The sequence below is a fragment of the Lolium perenne genome, chromosome 4, assembly GCF_019359855.2.
Source record: "Lolium perenne isolate Kyuss_39 chromosome 4, Kyuss_2.0, whole genome shotgun sequence".
NCBI lineage: Eukaryota > Viridiplantae > Streptophyta > Magnoliopsida > Poales > Poaceae > Lolium > Lolium perenne.
Genome location: NC_067247.2, coordinates 317640354 through 317664398, shown reverse-complemented (window position 1 = coordinate 317664398; position 24045 = coordinate 317640354). Strand labels below are relative to the sequence as shown.

General features: G+C 43.1%; 1 long non-coding RNA gene across 1 annotated transcript in view; it reads left to right on the top strand.

Annotated features, from left to right (window-relative positions):
- LOC139830688 (uncharacterized) overlaps nucleotides 1-24045 on the top strand; it is a 216650-nt gene that overhangs the window by 83399 nt on the left and 109206 nt on the right. The gene's annotated exons all lie outside the window — the stretch shown is intronic.

The window sequence follows — 24045 nt, the reverse complement described above, 5'->3', positions numbered from 1 at the left end:
GCTTGGATTCTTGAACAGAGGCACTACGCCGGTCTACCATTTTTCTAGTACTAATATTGCTTCTACGGTAGCAAAGTTCAAAGTTCAAAATCTCAGTCGAGAGGCAAAACCCCCCCGCAAAATGAATCCGGAATATTTCAGACGCGTTTTTGGATTGAACTTTGAAAGAACTTTGGTGTAAATGATTTTATGATGATGGCTTGATGTGACCCCTGGCCTTTTTTTGCTGAACAGGGCTACAAAGTAGCATGGTCTACCCCTGGCCTTATATATTACAATCACGAGTGTATTACTTGCACCATTGCCGTATTCAAAATCAATTTTCAGTCAAGCTGCAAAATCTCCAACCAATCCTGAAATAAAGGGCTTTTCAAAATGGATTTTCAAGATACATCATGATTATGATCGTGGTAACCGATTTTCAACGTGATGATGACTTGATGTGACATTTGGCCGTACTAGTACGGTCTCATATTTTTGTATTACTTGGACTGTAGCCAAATTCGAAATCTCATTCCAGCGGCAAAACTTCCCGCCCGAAAAATACAAATATTTCACACGCTTCTAACTTCCCATTCTACCCTCGTAAAGATGACAACAATGTCCATGTATAAGTCGGTTGGTGGGGGGTCTACCCGTCATTTTTTTCGATCACCACCTCCCTAGCCCCGGAAACTAACCGAAAAAAATTTTATTTCCCTCAGTCTCTCCTCTGAGACCACACCCACCGGAACTTCCCAAGTCCCTCTCTCTCCCACCTCCACGACCACCGCACTGGAACATCCCCGCCGGACTTCCCTGGCCTACCCGAGGCCTCGCGATCCTCGTCATCCGGCTGCCTGCCGGAGCTGCTTCATCGACGCCGTCATCAACCGGACCGGATCATCCCCGCCGAACCTCGAAACCATATGCTCATCCAGCAGTCTACCGCAGTCGCTTCAGCTTAGGTATCGTCCACCCCACCGGAGCCGCTTCGCCGGATCCGTCGTCCACCGCATCGGATCTTGCTCACCGACACCGCTGTGCATGGACCGGATCTGCTTCACCGGCGCCGTGCAAGATCTAAACTCTTCTACTGTCGCTTTTCTATTGCTTGCCTGCAAGTTCTTGTTTAATCTTGGGGGAACCTGTTTCTGCTAACGACGCGCCGTTACATTTTTGCAGATGAGAGGAGTAACCCTGAAGTGTAATGGCCGTCTCTCCAACCCCAAGTAGCACATGTAGCGTACTTCATCACCGGATCTATCAACCCCAGGAAGATCTGCTGTGACTCCCACAGAGTGCTTCTCCTAATGTAAGTCCCTTGTTTTAGCGCCCGTTCGGGTTCGGATGCTTGTTTGTCTGAAGCTCTTTTAGTTCATTCCTAGCTATGACCGTAACACCTTGCTATTTTCTAGTTCATTGCTAACTTTAAGCGATTGAACATTTTGGTTTGCATTCCCTGCTCTGTAGATGTAGCCATCATAACTTCTATCTTGCTCAGTCGTTGTTACAAAAATTATAGGTATTATAGTAACATCCTGCTATTATTTAGCTCATGGCCAATTTTAAGTAATTGCACATGTTGGTTCGCATTCCCTGCTCTATAGCTTTTGGCATCGTAACTTCTATATTTGGTTTACATTGCCTGCTCTGTAGATCTAGCCATCATAACTTTATCTTGCTCAGTCGTTGTTACAAAAAATATGGCCTGCTACTATGTTGTTTGTGCCAATTTTTTACTCCATGAACATGTTGGCTTGCATTCCCTGTACTACAGGTGATGCCATTGTTTTGTATCTACTTCATTGTAAGCTAACAAAGTAAGGACTTAGTTTGGGATGCTATCACTCTGCTATCTAGCCTGTAGTACAAATAAACTTGTCATATTACTAGATAATAATTTTGCGTGCCATCTTGTTCTTCAAAAGCTGCATTATTGACTTGTTTCTCTGACTTGGCATGACCCTCACATATGGAATGCTGAACATATTGGTTTGCATTCCCTCTTATACAAGTTCACAGGTGATCCCACTATATCTGTATCTGGTCCATCCTAAGCTCCAGCATTAACTTTCCTCTATGTGTTGCTCATTACAAGTTTATATCCCAAAATATCTTGATTTGCATCCCCTTCACTATAGGTTCAGGAGTATTATTTAGTTCACGGCCAAAATGAAGTAATTGCACTTGGCACATGTTGGTTCACATTCCCTCCTCTTTAGCTTTTGCCATCGTAACTTCTATTTTTGGTTTACATTCCCTGCTCTGTAGATGTAGCCATCATAACTTCATCTTGCTCAGTCGTTGTTACAAAATTTATAGCCTACTACTATGTTGTTCATGCCAATTTTGTACTCCCTGAACATGTTGGTTTGCATGGGACTCGACAGTAGTAAGTCTGCTATTTCATTCTAACATGCTCTGTTATATTGGCTGTTGGTATGCGGCATGCACTCTTTGTTTGCTTATTGTGCGCATTACAATGATCTTGTTATAACGACAAAATGATGAGTTCCAAATTCTTTGGCAAACAATATTGTAGTGTCTTTGCCTTTCCATTGTTGCTGTCTTAACTTGTAATGTCTTTGTTTCAGATATAGGTGCTGCATGGACAACTTAAAAGATTGCCGGATCGCTTCATTGTATTGCTAGGTTTAATTACCATTCAATTTCTCTGGGTTCTGTAATATTTTTTCAAAGCCGTGCAACTGATGTAATATTTAGTTAGTTTTTATAGTTCTTTCGCGCATTTTTTCTTTGTTGCTTGTGGTAAGTGAGGCTATCCGACAGAAATCATTGTTGCGTAAATATTCTCAGTATCTAAATCACGAATTCCCATCCCTTAAACGGCCCAATTTACCGAAATCACATATGTGCCGGCCCGCAAAATCCTAAAGCGCCTATTATGCCGGCATATAAACAACAACTAAACGGGCTAGCCCACTTACTTATTGGGCCAGCCCACTTACTTATTGGGCCAGCCCACTTGATTTACGGAGGACCCCACACTCTAATTGGGCCGGCCCACTTGCTTTAAGGTGGACCCCACCCACTACTGGGCTAGCCCACTAACTAGTTGGGCCAGCCCAATTGCTTTTGTGGTGGATCCCACATACTAAATGGGCCGGCCCTTTAAGAGGAAAGTGGGACCCACCTGTGTTTTTGGCCCGGCCCACTATCTTGTTGGGCCGGCCCACTTGCTATAAGGTGGACCCTACATACTAAATGGGCCGGCCCTTTAACAGGAAAGTGGGACCCACCTGTGCTTTTGGCCCGGCCCACTATCTTGTTGGGCCGGCCCACTTGCTACATGGTGGACCCCACATACTAAATGGACCGGCCCTTTAAGAGGAAAGTGGAACCCACTTGTGTTTTTGGCCCGGCCCACTAGCGTGTTGGGCCGGCCCACTTACTATATGGTGGACCCCACATACTAAATGGGTCGGCCCTTTAACAGGAAAGTGGGACCCACCTGTGTTTTTGGCCCGGTCCACTAGCGTGTTGGGCCGGCCCACTTGCTATATGGTGGACCCCACATACTAAATGGGTCGGCCCTTTAACAGGAAAGTGGGACCCACTTGTGTTTTTGGCCCGGCCCACTATCTTGTTGGGCCGGCCCACTTGCTATATGGTGGACCCCACATACTAAATGGGCCGGCCCTTTAACAGGAAAGAGGGACCCACCTGTGCTTTTGGCCCGGCCCACTGGCTTGTTGGGCCGGCCCACTTGCTCTAATGTGGACCCCACGTACTAAATGGACCGGCCCGATAGCAGGAAAGTGGGACCCACATGCTAATTGGGCCGGCCCAATAACTTCTTGGGCCGGCCCACTTGCTTTAAGGTGGACCCCACTTGGTAAATGGGCCGGCCCGATAACAGGAAAGTGGGTCCCACATGTTTTGTGGGCCGGCCCTTTTGCCTGTTGACCGGTCAAATGAGTGCATTCGGCCCGGCCCACATGCTTAGTGGGCCGGCCCATTAATGTTTTGACCAGTCAACCTTAGAGGTTAGGCCCGGCCCACGTAACTAATGGACCAGCCCAGCTATATAGTTGACCGGTCAAACTAAGTCAGCTGGCCCAGCCCGCAAACTTAATGGGCCGGCCCGCTTAACACGTGGCAGGCCTCGTGTGGGCCTACCATCTACCACGGGGTTTCAGCGGTTAACGCCGTTAACTGCCAGTTAACGGCGTCTGCCACGTGTCAGTTTGCATGACGTCAGCAGTCAACGGGCTCCCGGAAACACTTCAGCAACGGTCCGATTTTCCGTGGCGGAAGGGCGCCCAAGCGCGATGGACCGAAAAAATCGTCGTAGGACTTTGCCTGACGCAGTTTCCACAACAGAACCCATATCGTCGGGTTAGGCCCATAGGCGACGAAAAATACCCCTTAGCGGACGATTTTGAGACGTTGTCTATCAGAACTTTTCTTGTAGTGTATCAGGGATAGGGTCTTCTTATCCCACAAAGTTTTGTATTTCTTAGTTGGGAAATTGATTGGGATGTTTGGTAGCTGCCTTTTATATAATCATCAACATTTTCATCAATTGTTGTAACAAAAATAAACCAAATATTTGCAATTTATCTCTTCTCCTCGGCCCTGTGGTGTACCTGTTAACCTCCCTTTATTGCACTGTCATGTGTTAGGCCCAAGCCCCAGACTGGTAGCTCTATCCATGCGGCGGAATTGGTGTTTCGTGCTGAGAATTTTTCGTTTCGTTTCGGGGGAATGCTTCTCTCACTCACTCTCTGTGTGTGGGCGGGTGTCTGCAGATGCTCGGAGATGAGATTGGGAAGGGGGCGTACGGGCGCGTCTACAAGGGGCTCGACCTAGAGAACGGCGACTTCGTGGCCATCAAGCAGGTCTCGCTCGAGAAAATCCCGCAGGAGGATCTCAACATCGTCATGGTGAGGATTCCCTTCTTGCATCTTCTGCCTTCTCAGCTAATGTGTAGCGCCCCGCCCGAGTCACAGTTATATGAAATGCGGTTTCTAGTAGATCTTAGTTAAATTTAGTGAATACAAGGCTGTCTAGTAGCACAGATGCTGCAAGGTGGGTTGCCTGCTACTTAACTGCTTCCGTTAAGCACACTGGGTTCCTAGAAGCTGCATGTCTCACATTCTTCTTATTGGTGTGAACATTGTAAAATATTTGCATCAACTTTTTTGGATCTGCATATCAAATATTTGCAATTTATTTGTTGAAACTGTGATTATGAGGTCAATGAACTGAATTATGCTAGTGTGGCAGATGGGTTGAGCGATTTACACTACTATTTCCTTTTCTATGGCGTTAATTTTGACACAGATGACAGAACCAGCAATTGTATGGTGCGAAAGTAAGACTTCATCCACTAGATCTGCTTTAGGAGACCAGGACAAAAAAAGCTTACTCCATCCGATCCATGATTAGTTTATTACAACTTTGTACTAAATTGGTGACCCATATGATGGATCGAGGGAGTAATAAATTGGACATTTTTTAGTTACTTAACTAGTCTGGTCAGCACGGTAGACTTGTACTTGTCAATTTTTCTTCAAGTATTGGTAAAATCATGGTATTTTGTTATTTGTTAGTGATCTGGTGTGAACAATTGTCTATAGGTTAGGTTGCAGGACTATTTGATTTGATTTAGTTTTGAACGCAGCTTTTGCCAGAGATGTTCTGGATTGTTTTTATTGCTTTAACTTATATATTTCAAACTTTTGCCTGCTGTCAATGTTGAGAAAATCGCTTATCGGGTTCAACTCGGTCGGCTGACGATTAGCGATTAATAGGCAAATCGGACGATTAATCGGGCGATAAATGAGTTAATCGGACGATAAATGAATTTATCGGCTAAACGGTGACCACTGAATAGGGATTAATCGGGCGATTAATCGTTAAATCGGACGATTTTTTGAACAGTGCCTGCTGTTGACATTTTTCATAGTTAAATTCTTCTTTTTAACATATTTAGATATATGAATAATTTATTTATTTATTACTCATGTCAGTTCAAAGCTATTGATTCACTAAAAGGCATTGCCAATTGCACCCTTTAACTGTTTTTTTTTTGTTTGAGAATAGGTTATCACGTGTACCACACGATTTAACTGTTCTTTTCTTTCTAACAAGCATGTATCGTACTCTTGCTACATATTGAGTATGTTTGTTCCATGCTCACTCCAATTGTTCTTCCTCATGCAATTTCTCATACTTTGTAATATTGGATATTAACAAGTATAGCAATGTGAGTATGTGACAATCAAATCTACAAATGTTTAATTTTAAATCTCAACAAAACTATTTGTCCACATAAATGCTACCAACAGTCCAACATTGCTTTTATTATCTTTCAAAAGTAACTTGGATTGATAGGCTACTAAGCATAAAATGTCCACGATTTGTTCTTACAATAAGGCATGTTGACGAGGATGATCCAGTCCCAATTGGCTCACCAGGAGATACACAATCGGTCGTGGCTTCTGACATTGAACATGTAAGCTCAGGGTTCTTTTCCTAATATGTTCATTTCCTAATACACAAATAAGTGCATCAGGAAGTGCACTTGAGAAGAAGTTGAAAGCAGTTGCATCTACTGCTAAGAAGAGGAAGGGTGGAAGTCAGAAAGTTACTGCTTAGATACTGTCATCAAATTACTGCATAGTTACATCAAAACTGCTTAGATACTGTCTTATGCATCTGTGGAAGACAATGCCTCTAAAACTGCAAAGTTATGCATCTGTGCATGTTAGTACTGTAATGTGACCACTGTGATTTGTTATTAGTACTGTAATATGACTTATACCTTAACTTTGACCAAATCTGTGCATGTTAGTACTGTAATTTTATTAGTACTGTAATATGACCACTGTCATGCTTGTAGTTTTAGGGGCATTTTGTTTACTAGCTTGTAAAGACATTTAGAGGCACATCTCAAACTTCCTCTAAAGACATTTAGAGGCAAATTTCAATGTGCCCCTGAAAAAATTTAGAGGCAAAACACTAAGTGCCCCTGAAAACCTTTAGAGGCACTTTTCAAAGTGCCTCTAAAAACCTTTAGATGCACTTTTCAAACTGCCTCTAAAAACATTTAGAGGCACTTTCCAAACTGCCCCTAAAAACCTTTAGAGGCACTTTCCAAACTGCCCCTAAAAACCTTTAGAGGCACTTTCCAAACTGCCCCTAAAAACATTTAGAGGCACTTTCCAAACTGCCCCTAAAAACCTTTAGAGGCACTTTCCAAACTGCCCCTAAATGTATTTGAGGCATTTCATTCAAAGTGCCCCAAATACATTTAGGGACACAAGCATCCGGGGCACTTTTCATAGTGCCCCTAAAAATAATTAGGGGCACTTTGGCTACCTATTGGGGCACTTTGAAGTGCCCCTAAATATGGACCGTACAATAGTGACAATTGCTGGATCGTGGCTTCTGTATTCTGATTTTTCTTGTATGGATGCTTTGAGAGTTGAGACGTAGGAGAAATAGCTTGCTACCCCTAACAAATTGCTGGATCGTGGCTTCTGTATTCTTATTTGTGCATCATGAAAAATCTACCCACAGCTGTGTGAATACTAACGTAGCTCTTCCAAAGAATAGGAAACATCACTCGATCTCTATTTATAATGCGCCAGAGCCAACATCAATTGTCTCTTTAATTTTAGTACAATGGAAAAATATAATGCTCTGATGTAATCAAGAATGAGTTGATTTACCATGTAAGATAATACTTGGAATTCAGATAAGATGCTCTGATGCAATATTTCCCCTTCGTTCACTAGATCAAGAAAATGAAGTTTTCTTGAACGCTGTTATCTATCGACATTACTTGTTTCCTTATCTCAGTATGCCAATATCAATAATTTGAATCTTGAATTGCACAACCGGGCTCATAGGCAGTTGTCGACATGGTGTATCAGTGAGTGGGCAGAGAGTGGAGCCTCTTCTAATTGTTTTGGAATAATCCCAAGGAGTAGGGAGCAACCAGTTATCTCCTTTGCTATTGATACTCCCCTCTGGTAGTTCAGTTGGTTTACTTGTTGCTGCATACAGCGGCTGCTATTGATACTCCCCTCTGGTAATTCCCCTCTCTTTTCTATTTTTGAGCTATGTTTCGTGGCACATTTTTTAAATTTTGATTGTTAAGTTTAAGATTCATGGATTTTGAACAAAACTGTATGTGTTTTGCCACATATGCACTGCTACAACATAAACATTTCTTGCATCTAACAAAGAATTATCCATAAAACAACAAGTTAAACGTCCTCATTGTTTGTTTCTCTTCATTTCTGTTGCATTAAAACACAGGTAAATAAATCTTGGCTTATTCAACATTGATGTCAACTGTATCGTGTGCATCTTTGCTTCAGTATGTAGCATATCTCATATTTACTGATTTCATTTTGCATCTTCAGGCCCCCATTCACAGAGAACAGACCGTGTATTATGCTTATTGAATCCTTGGTTGGTGTCGACTGAATTTCGCCAGAGAAACGCTCTCGACGGACAGCGCCGGTGCCGGTGTGCTGGGAGCAGTGGCGAGGTGTGCGTGAAGTGTAGCAGTGATGCGCGAAGGGAACAAATACTACGCGGGCGTGTGTGCAGTGTATTCGTTTCCTTCTAGGGATCATCCCATTACGTTTTTTGCTCCATATCAATTAGAGTGCCCTTCCATGATTATATGGATCTAATATTAATTGAGCATATTCCGATTGATTTTCTGTTGTGATGAAAATGGATGATATCCCACCCTTCCATTTTTAGATGATATCAATCACCTTTAATAATTGTGTATTTGTTTCCTTCTAGAAATCATCTCATTCCTTATTGCTCCATATCAATTACAATGATCCTCACGTTGACTCAATCATAGTGATTTAATTTGTCATGCTGGCTATATAATCCCCTCCGTATGCAGCCAGAGCCAACACACAAGTCCTTTCCCTTACCTCATGGACCACTTGGCCGGTGTCTAGGTTTCTGACGCTGCCAAGCCGCCTCTTCGTCAAGCCCGCTGGACGGCAAACTCCAGGTTTGCTATCACTTGGTTTTGAACAACAAAGTATTAATAAGTAGTTCGAATTGGTAGATGGAATTATGTAGGTTTGCTAATCAGTATTTTGTTTTCATTTACATTGTTAGTATTGTATATATCTTTTTATAGATCAAATCATGATTTACTTAGTGGGAATATTGTCTTTTCAAGCCGTTACAAATCATTACATCCATATAGCAATGGTCATCATGCCCCCCTCTGGTGGTTCACATTTTTTTCTTTCAAACTACGTCTTTAATTTTCTGCCACACCACGATAAGGTACATGTGTTTCCTAATTAACCATAGATACTTATGTTTACAGGAACAATATGTCCGAAGTGTTCAATCTCCCAAACGGAACTATCATTGGTATTCTTGTTTAATATAAAATTTATACATGATTACATATATTGATTGGCTGTCAAGTTTCATGTCTTCCACAAATATTTACTATTGAGCCTTATTAATTGTAAATCATTCTTAGATGTTTCCGGCGTCGTGACGTATGTCGGCCCAGCTGAGGCTGATTTTTGTGCCCCTAGCGGCATGAGGGAGATCGCTATAGTTGGTAGCGAACACAACACAATCTTCCTGCGTTTTTTGGTGAGTCTGCTTATCTACTCGGCGATCAGCTGTTATCTGCAGAACAGAACAATGCAGTAGTTGTGGCCTCCAACATGGAGGTTGTTCATCAATCAAGTAAGCTAATTACTTATGTACTCAAATTTAAATATTAAATCCAGATATGTTGATTTTATTGATTATTTTTTCAGAGTCTCTTGATAACACCAGTGCCACCACTGTCACATTTGAGCCATGCGCAAAATGCTCTCAATTTAATATTCTCGAAGGCAAGTATTACAAACACACAAAGTATTTACTAATATGTTTTCTATAGTGTCTAAATATTTCTTTTGTTATGTTTTAGGTGTTAGGCAATACGTCCGTGCTGAGACATCAATCCGGGAGCACGTGAAAAAATTGGTCTTATACAGAAGGGACATATATGAGGGTCAGATCGATCTCACTGAAGAACCTCCATCCAAGACATCAAAGCTTAATAATGGTGGATCTAATCGTTCCTCTGTGAAGGATCTATTTGGTTAAATGACCCAGGGCGTAAAGAGATCGACTATGATGGATGAGGGGCGAATAGCTCCTGTGCGACACAGTTGAGTGAAATTCTCCTTGGTGCGACGTAGTTGGCTAAAATAGCTCCCATGCGTCGTTTTTTCTGCTTCAAATAGCTCGCGTGTGACAGGCAGCTGACGCGGGTTACGACACTTAGTTAGGATGCGATTAGGTTAGGACAGTGAGGGTTATAACAAGTGGGGTCCACCATGGTCCGGTCATGTAGAGTCAACCGTTCACGACTGTGGGTCCCACACGACTCAACGGTCCGCTCGACTCGCGCGTGGTGAACTGGGAGCGGCGGTGAGCGGCGGCGCCCTGGGCTTCTTCTCCGACAGCGGCGGGCCTGGTTTTTCATCTGGACGGCGGCGGAGCGTCTATCTCAGCGGCGGTGGAGCCATTGCAAGTGAGTAATTGCCAAACCCTAGTCTCATACCCCTGGATCTTGTCTTGATGTTCCGTTTCGTTGCCGATGTAGAATCAGCGTATCTGGGTGGATCGAGAGGAGCGCGGGCTGAATCAGATGGAGGGACGAGTCGGTGCTTCAAATCGGTAATGTGCCCCTTCTTTTGATGTTATCGTTATCGATTTGGGGGCCGATTTGGGGGTCAATTGCTTACGCCACCGCTGCCCACCTTTGACAGGGGAGATGCTGCGCCCGATTCAGCCACCACATTCGCAATTACAGTCGAATTTTTTCCCTGTAAAGCCAAGCTGAGTGATGGAAGCATCCAAGACATTGCAAATAGCACCATGAGGTTGGCCCTTGATCTTGAAGATGTTGATCCGCAGGAATTGGAGGGAAAGGAGGAGGAGGCTGTGCGCAATTTGGTGGAGAAGATAGGGGAGAAGATTGTTTGGGGTCCAGAACAAGAGGTGTCTGTGCTACGGTTTGACAACTATAAGGGTGAATATGTGAGAATTGAAGATGGAGAATCCATGGTTGCTGAAATTGATCGTCAAGAAGGGTGGGAAAGCAATCAAGTAAGTTTTCATGCAGAGCTTATTGATCTACAAACAAATTCCAGAGTAGGTTATGTGCCATCAAAGATGGCTGCACAGATGCAAGATGATGAGTGGGCTTCACAAAGGAGGGGGCAGATGTTGGCATTGTTCACTGAACCGACAGTACTAGCTGAAGATACAGGGGCTGATGCAGATGCAGAGGAGGGAAACCATGGTGCTCAAAAGATTGTTGTTGACTGGAATGTAGTAGAGTTGAATGAAAAAACAGATTTAGTCATTGCACCAATATCTGACATTGAAATGGCCAAAATGTTTGGCATTCCAGTTGATGACAGAAATAAAGGTCGTGCAACTGAGGATGACAGTTCTTTGCCTGCACATGGTAACACAAATGCAGGCCGTGGAAATGAGGATGAAGAAGACCTGATGAGACAGGCTGCAGATGATGTGGATGATACAAATGACAATGAGCTGGTTTGTTTGTATGACAAAGAGAACCCTGTTGTTGAGGTTGGAAAGTTGTGGCCAAATATGAATGAGTTTAGGATGTCTTTTAGGACCTATGCAGTAAAAAAGAGTTTGATGCCAAGACTATGTGGACTGATAGGAAGAAATTTTATGCTAGGTGCAAAGGCTATGATGGTGGTGGAAATCCATGCAAATGGTACATATATGCCAGACTACAACCTGATGGCAGTACAGTCAGGGTAAATCAAATACCAAACCAGCATACATGTATGACCACTTCACATAGAGTTTCAAATATGACAAACCATCTATGGATTACAGAGAAGATTACTCCTATTTTAGCAAAAACTCCAAACACTACTGCAAAAAGGCTTAAAGTGGACTCGGAGAAGCTGTACCCCATCAAACTGAAATATACCACAGTTTGGAAGGCAAAACAAAGGGCAATGAAATCATTGTATGGTGACTGGGCAAATACATTTAGGATGTTGTATAGCTTTAAAGCTGAGGTGGAGAAGAGGTCACCTGGAAGTGTGGTGGAGATAGATACATAGGTTACAGAGGACGGCAGTGTTTACTTCAGCAAGTTTTTTATGTGTTTGAAGCCTTGCATAGATGGATTCAAAGTAGGATGTCGTCCATATTTGAGCATAGACTCTTCTTTTTTGACTGGCAAGTGGAATGGTCAGTTGGCTGCATGCAATGCTTTGGATGAACACAACTGGATGTTCCCAATTGCAATTGGACTGTTTCAATCAGAGACAGAGGCAAGCTGGACATGGTTCATGATGCAACTGAAAAGATGCATAGGGCTAGTTTCACCTTTGGCCATCCACACAGATGCATGTAAAGGGCTGGAAAATGCTGTAAAAAATGTTTTCCCCCATGCTGAGCAGAGAGAGTGCTTTGGACATATGTGGATGAATCTGATAAAAAAATTTAGAGGAGATGAATTTGGGCACATGTGGCCAGCAGCAAGAGCTTACAGAGCACAGACACATTCCTACCACCTTGGTAAGATCATGGAAGCTTGTGCTGACAATGAATTTGCTTCCTGGTTGAACACATACCATTCTCTGTTGTGGTACAGATCAGGTTTTAATACTGCAATAAAATGTGATCACATCAATAACAACTTGGCAGAAAGTTTCAACAATAAAGTGAAAGATTTAAAAGATTTGCCTGTGCATGACATGGTGGACCAAATAAGGATCATGATCATGCGTTTGTGGGACTTGAGAGGAAGACTTGGTGATATGTTGGAAGGGGACAAGCTTCCAGCAGTGGTACAACATGTGGTCAACAAGAGTAGAAACCTTTCACATCTATCTGTTGAGAAATCCTCCTTATTTGATGCTGAAGTTAAAGATGCAAGGAGTGTCAAGAGGCATGTGGTAAACATTGAGTTGCAGGAGTGCACTTGCCTAGAGTGGCAACACACTGGAAAACCATGTGAGCATGCCATAATTTTTTTTGGCATCTAAACCCAGGTTTAATATGCACCCATATTTGCATGAGTATTACTCAGTACAAAAGTTTAAGGCTGCATATGCAACTCCAATTCCAGCCCTGACTGACCAATCTCAGTGGCCTGAGGTGGATATAGAATTTACACTGTGTCCCCCTCTGAGTAAAAGAAAGGCTGGGAGGCCCAAACAGAGCAGATACAAAGCTTGGTTTGAGAAGGGGGGTTGTAGTAAGAAGGGGAAAAAGGAAAAACCAGAAAATCCTAAAAGGGCTCAAAAAGGTAACAAAAACAGGTGCAAGTTGTGTGAGGAACTTGGGCATAGAATTGGTTCCCCAAAATGCCGTTACACTCCTGTACAACCAAAGTATGTTAATGTCAATTCTCCAATTTATGTACCTTGTTTCATTTTCTTATTTCAGTATCTAATTTATATCCTTGTTCCAATTTATATGCTTTTTTAAGGAGGAAGCGTGGAGAAAAAGCCCCACCTCTTGTTGTTGAATAGTGCTGGCCAATGAAAAAGCCAAGACTCAATGGCTATAGAAAGAAAAGAAGCAGTTTGGTCAATGCACCAGTGCCAGATGAACCTGTTTCAGAGCTACTTCTGTTGCCTCAACCAGATTTGACTATTGAGTTGCCAGATGAACCTGTTCTGGAGGTTATGATGAATTCTGAACCTGTTCTAGAGGTTGTGCTGAATTCTGAAGCTCAGGAGGTTATGCCTATGCCAGATGTGCCTGTGGCTGCTGATGTGCTTGTGCCTGTGGCTCAGGAGGTTGTGCCTATGCCAGATTTGCCTATGGCTGCTGATGTGCTTGTGCCTGTGCCAGATGTGCAAAAGATGAGGGGGCCTAGTGGTTGCGGCAAAAAGTTCAGGAGTATGAACAAACTATGCTATGGTACTGCAATGAGAAGTGGTAGAAAGAAGCAGAAGAAATAGTTTGATGTAATGGTTTTAAACTTATGTGCTATGGTGTGGAAACTTATTATTTGTAATTTGAATAGATTTCAAATTTGAACCAATTTCAAATTTGAACCAAATTTGAAAGTTGACATCATTTTTGATGTTGCAATGCTATTTGAATGTTCTGCACTAGTTTGTTATAACTTGTTAATCAATTGGACAATTTTGTGGAGTAAACTCATTTTCATCAGTTTAGTGAAAGATGTGTTCAAAAACGGCCTCCGGGTGAGGGTAAACGACCCCATTTCTAAGCAACTTTTTTTTCAACCTTGTCTAAATCATCTTATGTTACTTGAGTTGTTGATACATGACATAAGAAGACAATGTGAGCAGGATTCATATTTTTTTGAATTTTTTTGAATTTTTTATCCTCATTTCAAATCTGGTCAAAGCTATGGTTTGACTAGCATTTGAACAAGTTCAAAACACAAAATTGAGAAATGAAGCATGGATCCTTCTTACTTACACCAAAATGAACCTATTTCCAAGTTTTGGTTCCATTACATGATTCAAAGTTCAAACCCTTCTCTCAAATCCTCGACTTCGTACGGTAGAGTTCAAGATATCACATTGTACACATGATTTTTTCGTTACAATGTATCTAGACCATGTTTATCAACTTGAGTTGTTGCTAGATGACATAAGAAGACAATGTGAGCAGGATTCATATTTTTTTGAATTTTTTTGAATTTTTTATCCTCATTTCAAATCTGGTCAAAGCTATGGTTTGACTAGCATTTGAACAAGTTCAAAACACAAAATTGAGAAATGAAGCATGGATCCTTCTTACTTACACCAAAATGAATCTATTTCCAAGTTTTGGTTCCATTCCATGATTCAAAGTTCAAACCCTTCTCTCAAATCCTCGACTTAAATGCAGCGAGTTCAAGATATCATATTGTACACATGATTTTTTCGTTACAATGTATCTAGACCATGTTTATCAACTTGAGTTGTTGCTAGATGACATAAGAAGACAATGTGAGCAGGATTCATATTTTTTTGAATTTTTTTGAATTTTTTATCCTCATTTCAAATCTGGTCAAAGCTATGGTTTGACTAGCATTTGAACAAGTTCAAAACACAAAATTGAGAAATGAAGCATGGATCCTTCTTACTTACACCAAAATGAACCTATTTCCAAGTTTTGGTTCCATTCCATGATTCAAAGTTCAAACCCTTCTCTCAAATTCTCGACTTCGTATGGCAGAGTTCAAGATATCACATTGTACACATGATTTTTTCGTTACAATGTATCTAGACCATGTTTACCAACTTGAGTTGTTGATACATGACATAAGAAGACAATGTGAGCAGGATTCAAATTTTTTTGAATTTTTTTGAATTTTTTATCCTCATTTCAAATCTGGTCAAAGCTATGGTTTGACTAGTATTTGAACAAGTTCAAAACACAAAATTGAGAAATGAAGCATGGATCCTTCTTACTTACACCAAAATGAACCTATTTCCAAGTTTTGGTTCCATTCCATGATTCAAAGTTCAAACCCTTCTCTCAAATCCTCGACTCCGTACGGCAGAGTTCAAGATATCACATTGTACACATGATTTTTTCGTTACAATGTATCTAGACCATGTTTACCAACTTGAGTTGTTGATACATGACATAAGAAGACAATGTGAGCAGGATTCATATTTTTTTGATTTTTTTTGAATTTTTTATCCTCATTTCAAATCTGGTCAAAGCTATGGTTTGACTAGCATTTGAACAAGTTCAAAACACAAAATTGAGAAATGAAGCATGGATCCTTCTTACTTACACCAAAATGAACCTATTTGCAAGTTTTGGTTCCATTCCATGATTCAAAGTTCAAACCCTTCTCTCAAATCCTCGACTTCGTACGGCAGAGTTCAAGATATCACATTGTACACATGATTTTTTCGTTACAATGTATCTAGACCATGTTTACCAATTTTAGTTGTTGATACATGACATAAGAAGACAATGTGAGCAGGATTCATATTGTTTCGAATTTTTTTGAATTTTTTATCCTAATATCAAATTTGCTGGCCAGCTAACCCTAACGGCCAATCTGGACCGTCAGCTAACCCTGAGGACCAACCGCATTCGTCCGATCTGTGCTTCTAGAAGGATTCTGCGGGCTGGCGAGCGTGATCCGTGGGAGGACTAGTTCTCGAATCTGATTGGCCGCCATCTTTTCTCCCTTTGGGCTGAGCTCAGATCCTTTTGTCCGCTGGGCCGAATCGTGTCGCCTCCTGGAGAGCCTGCGCGCCCGACCGAGCCATCGAGCAGAACACCCACGTCAGCATGCATGCCCCATGCAGCATCACAGCAGAGCTATTGTCTTGTAGAGTGCAGCCTCCTCGTCTCAGCCTTGCCACTCCTTTTAATGCTACACATAAAATACGGGGCCCTAAAATACGAGGCCGGGCTGTGTGTGCCGTGTGTCATTGGAATCTAGGGGAGCAACGGTAAAACCAACGGTAACAAAACTTATTTTGTTTTATCCAACTCTTTTTCATGTGTCTTTCTGAAATACAAGCATAACATACTTAGTTTCTTGAAAATCAAATCATGCTTGTGTGTCATTGCCAAATCCAAACATAACAAAACTCGTTTTGATTTATTTAACTCATTTTCGTGTGTCTTTGCCAAGTACAAACATAACATACTTAGTTTCTTGAAATCAGATCATGCTTGTGTGTCATTGCAATATCCAAACATATGAAAACTCATTTTGATTTATTCAACTCATTTTGGTGTGTCTTTGCCAAATACAAGAATAACATATTTAGTTTCTTGAAAATCAAATCATGCGTGTGTGTCGTTGCCAAATCCAAACATAACAAAACTCGTTTTGATTTATTTAACTCATTTTCGTGTGTCTTTGCCAAGTACAAACATAACATACTTAGTTTCTTGAAAATCAAATCATGCTTGTGTGTCATTGCCAAATCCAAACATACCAAAACTCATTTTGGTTTATTCAACTCATTTTTCGTGTTTGTTTGCCAAATACAAGCATAACATAGTTTCTTTAAATCAACTCATTTTCGTGTCTATTTTACAACCTCATTTTATTTTAGTTGATTCATTTTCTTAATACTCTACTTTAAGTGCAAACGGTCATGTACAAACATACACAAGCAAATCAGAAGGGCATCTTTTTTCAGCCCTGCCCGCGTAGTACCGTAGCTATTTATTACGTCTCAGGCCCGTGTCGGAGTCGATCGCAGTGCGGGGGGCGGCGTGCTCTCTTTTCAGCCATGCATGGAGCAGCTCACATTGGCGGGCAGTGCAGACGTGTCATCGTTTCAGCAAACACAGGAATGCAAACGACCACGGGTCATGCTCATCCATTTAATTTTCTCACACGCCCCCTCCCCTTCTCCTTCTCTTTCACACGATGGCCCCGTCCACTCCCCTTCCTCTGGCTATTTAAGGGCACCCATCCCCTTCCTCTTCACCACTCACCACTACTCTCCTTTTCTCAAGCCGCAACCGTCCCATCCGTGCCCTAGCCACCATCACCAAGCCCATGGAGTTCACCCACCCAACCTACCGTCTCCCTGCGACCGTCCCAGAGCGCGAGTTCCCGGCGGGAGTGATTGTGGAGAACCAACTCCGTGTGTGGACCATTTCTAGGTGGAGGACTGGTAGGGAACTTGCAGAGGTATTCCTCTCGCAAGGCTACCGCCACCTTAACCTTCCTCGCGGCGCGCCGCCCATGTTCCACCTCGACGGGTACTTCGACGGGGACAACGGTCAACTCCAGATCGGCCTCACCGTCCGCTTCGTCAACCCCCACGACGCTTTCTTCCTTCTTGGGAAGGTGTTTTGGTGTGGATGCGAGTTCATCGCATTCACAACCTACAACATCTTCACCAATTTCCGTGCAATCTTCCCCTCTCTCGGGAACATGCACTCCCTCCCCTACAACTTCCACTACCCGCCCACCATCACCATCGAGGAGGAGGAGTGACCACCGGAGGAGCCAAGCCAAGGAGGAGCCAAGGAGGAGCCAAGGATGACGGCGTCGCGTCTTCTTTTATTGTTTTCTAGTTTTTATTATCTATTGTCGTTGTGTGTGTTTTTTATTGTGTGAGTTTGTATCGTGTGAGTTTGTACCGTGTGCTTGCTTCGGCATATATGCCCCACTTTATCTATTCTATTTAATTTCCATGTTTTATGAGTATTTTTATTTAATTTTCATGTGGTCAAACATTTATGCATTTGGTAAAACATCTGTGCATCACATTGCTCAATCCTAACCCTTAAACATCTACAACTGAGAAAAGAGTGATATGAAATGAAAAACCCAGGCCGTGCTTTACATTTAACTTAACAGGCCGGGCCACAGGGTTAGGTCTCAATCCTTACCCTTTTTTTTCGTTTACAGACGTAGCCCGCTTTACATTTAGCTTAACAGGCCGGGCCAGGCCCATGCCGCTTCTCTTTTCCTCCACTTCTTTTCATCTATTTCTTTTTTATTTTTTCTTTTGCTTCTCATTTTCTGTCCTCAAATTTGAATGTTACTCATTTTATTTACAAAACTTTATACTACAATTTGCTCATTGCCTTATATTGAAGGCTACATAACAATGCACTTTGTTCTTCTATCACAAAAACAGTGCACGTTGAACGGTAATTAACATTGCACAAAAACTAAATTGCAACTCATTCTTCATGGTCATCTAGATGGAAATCAAACAAGACCATGTGCCCTGTCATTCATATCTAACTGCATCGTCTATCGACTAATGATCAGCACATAAGCAATCCCAAGAGCAATTACACAAATATAAAAGAATGCAGCCATCATATTATCCTGCTTCTTCAGAACCACGGGTTTCTTTATCTGCTTGTGCATCTGCTTCAGCTCATTCAACTCAGCTGCCTTGAATTCTTCCCCATTCCCAACAGTTGAAGCAAGCCCGCCGGTGGTGGGAGCTACAGATTTGTTCAACATCAGCCCCAGGGATGCGCCTTGACCTTGAATCCTATCGATGTACTCGTCCAACCACTCAAAATGCTTGCAACTGTCGGTGACACCATGCCTTCTCCCCGCCGAATGACTGTCGATGGCGCAGACTTTGAGGTCGCTGCCCGCGGGAAAAACAGCATGTCCGCCGCCCGTGGGGGAAACCGTACGCCCAAGATCCCCGACGCAGCGGATGAGATCGAGGTCCGTTGCGCAATGAAGAGCAACTTGAAGGAGCTGCAGCTGCAGATCACGCATCTCCCGCACACGCCGACGCACTAGGAGGCCGCGTGCAGCAGCTTGCAGCCTCACCGCCGCCGACACGTGGCGGATAGCGATCCAAGCCGGAAGCGGTGACGGCGACGGAGGGAAATAGACCTGGTGGAAGGGCATCCCGGGCGGTGTCGATGTAGAGCCCGGGGCCAAGGTCGCTCCCACACCGCCGAAAGGCAGGGACGGCGTCGGTGGCGGCAGCAGCCGCTGCTGCGGTGTTGGTGGCGACGGCAGCAGCTGCTGTTGTTGCAGTTGCCCACCGAACGACAGGGACAGCGTCGGTGAGGACAGCAGCTGCAGCGGTGGCGTTGGTGGCGGCGGCAGCAGCTGCTGTTGCTGTAGCGTCCCGGTGGGGAAGAAGGCGGCCGGCTGCTGGAGAAGAGGGACCCCCGGCGCCGAGGTATGGCCCGGCCCGGAGATGATGGACAACGGCAGCGGGGACTGCAGCAGCCCGACGTCGGGTGGCGGCGACGACAGCAGCAGCGTCGGCTGCCACGGCAGCAGCGCTGCCGGCGGGGGCAGCATCGGCTGCAGCGGCCCGGTGATCGCGGCGGAGGCCGCCTGGTGCATCGGCTGCCACGGCAGCAGCGCCGCCGGTGGCGGCGGCCCGTAGGGACCGGTCAGGAAAAGGTGGATCTCCTGGACCGCGATAGCGAGATCGCGGAGGGCTGCGGTGATCTCCGCCGGGGAGAGAACGGCGGGGACGTCGAAGTGCGGCGGCGGCGGGTGAGAAGAACTCGGTGGAGAGCTGGACATGATCGAACCCGGGAAAGCCGGCTCTGATACCAAGTGTTATGTGGCTGCTAGGGTCTGGGAGGGAGAGAGAGTGCTGCGAGGGCGCGAGAAGGCCGGCCGGGGGCCTTTTGCCCACGGCCGGGCAAGAGGGAAGGGACTTTCTTCTTAATTCTTGCTTGATTAGATTGATACGTCTTCTCTCCTTATATAGAGAGGTTTCTTGGCGTGATTACGTCGGTGAAACCAATTATTTATTTGATTAGATCATAAGAACAAATTTCCTTTCTAAGCTTCTATTTGAACCAATCTCGGTCATATACAAAAAAATGGATTTCTCACCAATAGTATAGTCACCAACAATTTACATCAGTTAAATTGGAGTTAAGAAAAAATTATATAATGGTGACTCGGTCTGCTCTTTATATCGCTGGTACAATTATCTAAACATCCAGATATTTTCTCAGATTTCTTTATTGGCTCCATACTTGATGGTCAGAAAGTCAGCAAGCACTCATATTACTATATCATAGTTTCATTATCATGAATTAAATGGTGTTAACCATACAGTTATACAACTCTGACCTCTAATCATTTTGTTTGTGCTTTTGTTAATACTAAACAATATAAAACTGGAGCATTGCTTATGCCTTCGGTTGTGTAATGGTCGAGCTTTCAAGGCCTGATGTAAGTTAGATCCAGGTAAAGAAGGTTTTCACACTCAGTTGAAATCTAACTCAGTTGAACTACCCGTTTGGGTGGCTAATTGAATTCGACAAATTACCACAGCCCATGGACATCAGTTAGCTCCTAATCCTATTGAGGCTGTATCTTCAAAATATTCTGACACCTGATACTGATCTCATTGTTGCACAACCTTACAGTGGTGTGCCCTACCAAATTTGCTCCAGGTGGACCGTGGCTCTTAGTTTATCTTCCTTTCGATGATGTTTCCTTCTGAAGGATAAATTTATGAGCTACTGATGAATTAGTGTCATGTCTTCTGTTATTATGGAATTGGCAAAATTGACGAGGAATGAATCTGCTTCAACTCGAAAAATCAAATACAAAGACAGCCATTTTCCAGCGTTTTCCAATTTAAATAAATTATTTTGGTAAATATAGTATACCTATGTGTGTCAATGTTGTTTTCAGCCTTTAAGTGTATATTTAAAATTGAAATCATGAAAACTTCCTACAAATAAGGAAATTGCAAATGTCAGCAATTCAATATTTTAATAGTAAAATAAATATGTACATCAATTTCATGTCAATGTTCCTGCAGCATCGCGCGGGGAATCATCTAATATATATATATATATATATATATATATATATATATATAGCCCAACTATTCTCGAACCCCCCTTAAGAGTGGTTCTAGAATAGTTATTCTCGAACCCCCTGAACCAACCGAACCAACTAGGAAGCGAACTTCCTGCCCCGCGCGCATAGGGTAGGATCTCGTGCTAAGACGAATAGGCAAAAGACTATGTCCGAGTTTTTGTCATGACATAGTTGATATGCGGGGATGATTCACACATGATAGACTCGCGGATCTTGTGGGGAAAGTGCGCAAACTCTGCAGAGTATCAAATCTATTCGAATAGCCGCATCCGCAGTCATGGACAAGTTGAAATGGCCATACTTAACCGGGGCTAGTTTTGTTTTAGAAATGCTTTACTAAGAAAAAAAGAAAGTTATTCTCGGAGTACCTGAAGGGTATGAGAAAAGTTGATGACCATGTGAAGATAGTCGAAAAGGAAATAAAAAGTGTTACCCCCATCCTAGTGTTTTATGTCGTAGAACCTCTTTTGAAGTATCTCCTTCAATAAAGATATAGAGATGTCATAGGTTATCTTTTGAAGTTTCCTTTTTAACAAAGATATAGAGATGCCATAGGTTATCTTTTAAAGTTTCTTCTTCAACAAAGATATAGAAATGTCGTAGAACCCACTTGAAGTGTCTCATTCACCCAAGAAGTAGGGATGCTATATCCACAAGTGAAACATCTTCTCTTTCACATGCTATATCCACAGGAGAAATTACGTCTCTTTCACATGCTATATCCACAAGAGAAACTACTTATATTTCACATGCTATATCTACAAGAGAAACTACTTCTCTTTTACATGCTACATCCCCAAGAGAAACTAGTCTTTCTCTCTTGTCCTCTAAGATTAGTACTTGTTGTCTCGCACTCTTGCAAAGTACATTCTTGATGGTTTGCGAGTATAATTCCAATGTACTCACGGCTTTGTCCCTAACCTGGCCAGACTTGAAGGAGTTCGACAAATGAAGAAGGATTGGACGACGTCTATGCAAGCTAGGAATGTTCTCCCAGTCAGTTTCATGTACGGTTATGGCAGATGATTTGGGCTCTGCGCTGTTGAAGTGATATTGCTACTATGATGATAAGTTAGGCCCTTCGAGGCTTTTATGTAAGTATTGGTCATGTGACCCTATTGTAATTTTCTTATTCTGTTTTGTAATGGATGATGTAACTTTGATATCAGTTCGGTTATGTGTTCACGGTGCACTAATCATGGGATCGTGAACTGTATACATAACGGGTATTTCAGACAGCTAGTCCGGGGTCCCCACAGGTGTGCTCCGACAAATCTGCACCCTCCGTCGTGAGGCCCTTCTACGGCTCAGTCGCTGAGCGCTTTGCCAGGTCGAAGGCAAGTGGTGTCGTCCCCATCTTTGGCCATGGTTGCAGCGTCCCGAGCTCTCTGCTCCTCAGTGGGCAAGAGGATGGAGTAGATTGCAATTCCAAACTGTTTAGCAAAGTCCTTTCTACCAATGCTAGGGATCTATGTACTATTTCTTTATTTTGTCGTGTCCTTTGTAACAAAATTGTACCCACTGCTGTTTTAATGAAAGGTTCGTGCCCTTCTGGGGCGCTCTGTTCAAACAAAAAAACAAGGCTGCAGAGGCAGCACATGTACGGTACACGTTAGTTAGGTCCCCGGCTCTGGCTTGTTTTTCTTTTGTCTTTGTCTGTTCTGTTTTCTCTAGGACTGAGGCAGCAGGACATGTCAGGGAAATCTACATTGGTTCATAGGTGGAGATGAACCCACAATTCAAAATCATATTTTAAAATGTATACATTTTTTGAAAACATATTGGGATGTACACCCAAACATTTTATGTCCACGCACAAACTTTCATGGAAAAATATTATTTTTTATGGCCAGCGGTCCAAAATAGCTTTTAACGAGGCATTTTTTTGTCTTTTTACATAGTGTACAGAAAAATGCTTTTTCGTGCCAAACTTTTTGTGAGCTAACATAGAATGTTAGGATGCACGCTCACAATTTTATTTTGAAATTTTTAGACAGTTTGAAATAAATTTTAAATACAACTTTTTATAATAAGTGTATCTAGACCTATGAGCCAAAACACCATGGCCGACGTGGGATCCATTTGCGACCGCGCTGTCGGAAAATGGGGCAAAACCCTCCAATGGCCCGATGTAAAACGATCGTCTCTTCGTGGGAACGCAAATGCGACCCAATATGTGTTGCGAATGCGTCTCCGCGGACACGGCGCTGTCAGCTCAGGCGTTCACGCCCTTCATACTTGGCCCACTCGTCAATGACCATGAATGTTTCGTCTTTCTCCGTGATAGTATTGGGGTGGGCGGCGTTGTGCAGCTTTCCGCACCCCGTTAATAGCGCTCCTCGCCTTCCGTGCGCCTGCACTGACGGCGACGCAGCGGCTTCTGCGCTAGGGCATTTAAGGCGAGGCGGCCACCCCTTTTAAGTGGCACTAGCGGTGAACATTTCGCCGCCCACGCCATTGCCACCGTCGACCTATTAGTCTCTGCCCCCCATTTCCTGATCTACACCTTGGGCAAAAGTTGGCCTTGCTACGTTGCAAACGTATCTATAATTTTTGATGCTCCATGCTTGTTTTACACAAATTGCTATATGTTTTGTTTACACTTTCGTTGCACTTTTATACATTTTCTGGAACTAACCTGTTAACAAGATGCTACAGTGCCCGTTCCCTGTTTTCTGTTATTTTGTATTTCAGAAAAGTTGTACAGGAAATATTCTTGGAATTGGACGAAA